At 47.3% G+C, this 3,287-nt stretch overlaps 1 protein-coding gene across 1 annotated transcript in view; it reads left to right on the forward strand.

The window, feature by feature from the left end:
- The window catches only part of GOLPH3 (golgi phosphoprotein 3 (coat-protein)), a 57,584-nt gene that overhangs the window by 1,845 nt on the left and 52,452 nt on the right, over positions 1–3,287 (forward strand). The window lies entirely within an intron of this gene.

A 3,287-nucleotide genomic window follows, 5' to 3' on the forward strand; every position in this document is an offset into this window, starting at 1 on the left:
AAAGGACAGCATTCATCCACCAGCTTGAACTGCTAACTCCTGAACATTTGGAGGTGACCCACATGGACATGAGGTATGGGACCAACAAGCTGCACTGCAGGAAGCAGTTGAAGTCCACACCTAACAGCTGCTAAGTCGCTTCAGTCGTGTCTGACTCTGTGTGACCCCATAGACAGCAGCCCACCAGGCACCGCTGTCCCTGGGATTCTCCAGGCAAGAACACCTGAGTGGGTTGCCATTTCCTCCTCCAATGCATGAAAGTGAAAAGTGAAAGTGAAGTTGCTCAATCGTGTCCGACTCTAGCGACCCCATGGACTGCAGCCTACCAGGCTCCTCCATCCATGGGATTTTCCAGGCAAGAGTACTGGAGTGGGGTGCCATTGTCTTCTCCTTGGGAAAGTATGCCTGGCACATTTCCAGCAGTCAATAAATAAATGGTCCTTGTTATTAGGAATATATATTTTGGTTCCCAAATACAATTTATTCTTCTCTTCCTTCCTTCTTTTGTTTTTTCTTTCTTTCCTTTCCTCCCTTTTTCTTTGTATAGAGACAAGGTGATTTTGAAGTCTACTTTGTAGAAAATAAGTAAGGAAAAAATGCTAGGAAAACTCTTAAAAAAAAAAGAGCAATGAAGTTACGTAAAGTCTGAACAATTTCAAAAGTATGATACTGTTGCAGGAATAGACAATGAGCATATATTTTTGTGGACAAAATGTAGCTATTCACTGTATTTATTATAGTATTGTTTCCAATAGCAAAGGACTGGAAACAGCCTAAATGTCCATCAATAAGGGTGTGACCAAAAAAATTATGGTATGTCTATACAATAGAATATGAAGCAACTGAAAGTAATCACAAACAAGCTCTTAAGTACTGATATATTTGTGTATATATGCCCGAGAATTTTAGTACCTGTGTGTGTGTAAGTCGCTCAGTTGTTTCTAACTCTTTGAGACCCCACAGACTGTAGTCCACCAGGCTCCTCTGTCCATGGAATTCTCCAGCAAGAATATTGGAGTGGGCTGCCATTCCCTTCTCCAGGGAATCTTCCCAAACGGAGGACTCAAACTTGGATCTCCTGCATTGCAGGCAGATTCTTTACCATCTGAGCCACCAGGGAAGTTCTTAGTACCTATACTGCATAACAAATTATTCCAAACTTAGTAGCTGAAAACAACAAATATTTATTATTTCACTGTTTTTGAAGCCATTTCAGGAATGGCTTAGCCTGGTGGTAGAGGTTCAGAATCTTTAATGAGGTTGTAATTAACACATTTGTCTTCCCTGATGGCTCAGCGGTAAAGAATCTGCCTGTAATGCAGGAGCTACAGGAGACTTGGGTTCAATCCCTGGGTAGGAAAGATACACTGGAGAAAGGAATGGCAACCCACTCCAGTATTCTTGTCTGGAGAATCCCTGGCGGGCTATAGTCCATAGTGTCACAGAGTCAGACACTACTGAAGTGATTTAGCACACATTCAGGGGATTCACTTCCAAGATGACTCACTCACACGGCTGTTGGGCAGGAGGCCTCAGTTCCTTTGCAACTAGGCCTCTTCATAAGGCTGCTTTAATGTCTTCATGACAGGGCAGCTGGCCTCCCTCAGATCTGAAAGAGAGGAAAGGAGAACAAGGGAGAAGTTGCAAACACTATTGTCCTAATCTGAGAAGTCACACAAAGTCCTGCCTGCCACATTCAATTCCTTTGAAGAGAGTCACAAAGTCTGGCCCACACTCAAGGGGAGGGGAATTAGGTTTCCCCTAATCTGCTAAGGTATTTGAAAATCACCAAGGGAAGAGGGGAACAACTGGGTGAACAGGATCAGGGCTAGAATGAAGATTTTCACTGTATCTATCTTCATACTCTTTAAACTATATATTTGACTATATTAATCAACTAATTATATTTCTTTTGAAAAGCAACATTTTAAACTATTTGTGAAAGAACTGGGGGGCGGGGAGTGGGGGGAAGAGGGAAAAAACAGTTGAACAGGATGCCAATGAAAGAAATTGGTTGAACTGAAATCGACCTTTGCTCAAACAGATAGGAAAAAGGAAGGGAACATTGTGCTCATCCTGCCCTCTTCTCCCCACCCCAGATTTAGCTTCCCATTTTCCGAGGCAGGGGGTGGTGGTGGTGGTGAAGGCCAGCATGAGTTCTGGATAATGGGTTTGTGGAAGGAAAATAACTCTGTAGCCAAAATGTTCCATGCTACGGTTTTACCGTGGGCGTTTCTCTCTTATTACAGCTTCAGTCCAGTTACATTCCTCCTATCTAAATCATTGTGAAGCCACAGCCTGTGGTCACTCCTGACTTTAAATAATGTCGGATGGCATACAATGCCACTTCTGGATACTGTTTTATGTGTAAGTTCCACTCTCCTGGCCTTCCAACGCCCTCCCCTCAGGTTTGACATCTATTCTTTAACAGAACGTGCACAGTCAAGCACGCCAAGAGAATTTAACCTAGTAATTAAATTGAAAGATTTAATGTGTGCAAAGACGTGGCATGAAACGCAACAGGTTTATTGTCTCTATAAAAAGCTCGTTAAGGTTGACTGTACTGACCTGTGCAGTGCTAACTGTACTCACTGCGCCCGGATAGGCAGGAGGGACAAAGTTTTACAAACCAAACTATTCAATTTGTTCTAACCTCTCTCTTCGTACCGTAATACACCCAGAAAAGCTAAAAGTCCGTTTTCAGGCTATGTAAACGCAGCTGCTCCTGAAGGGTCTGGGAATGTGGGCAGAGAGAGCGTTCTCTCCACGCTCCGTCGGCGGTGAGCAAAGTCCTTCCAGTGTTTCACCGGGACACCGGACTCCAAGCCCAGCCCCGCCCGAGGCCTACTCCGAGGATAGTGGTGTCTCGGGTGCTGTGGGCGCAGCTCCAGACGGATCATGGTTCGCCATCGCAAGGCCAAGGCTGCCCCGATTCGTTGAGGCCTTTCCAATGTCTACTTTCAGCCCCGGCTCCTTAGGGGACACAGGGGAAGGCGGACGGAGGAAGGACACGTCACGGGAAGAGGGGCGCGGGCCAGGCGCTGAAGGGACTCTAAGGAAACGGCGAGGGCCGGGGGAGTTCCAGGGGCCAGGGACCGGGGTCCTAGACCGCAGACCCTTGCCCCCGCCCACTCCCCGGCCCCCGGGTCCCTGCCCGCCGCTTCCGGCGCCCTCCGGGCCCGCCCCACGCAGTCCGTGCCACATCCTCCAGTGACGTCAGCCGGCGCCGCCATATTGGGAAGGCGCCGCCGCCGCCGCTTCTTCCTCAGCCGCGTCCTCCTTTACCG

This window comes from Bison bison, unplaced genomic scaffold (assembly GCF_000754665.1).
Source record: "Bison bison bison isolate TAMUID 2011002044 unplaced genomic scaffold, Bison_UMD1.0 scf7180017864331, whole genome shotgun sequence".
In the NCBI taxonomy this organism is placed as follows: Eukaryota; Metazoa; Chordata; class Mammalia; order Artiodactyla; family Bovidae; genus Bison; species Bison bison.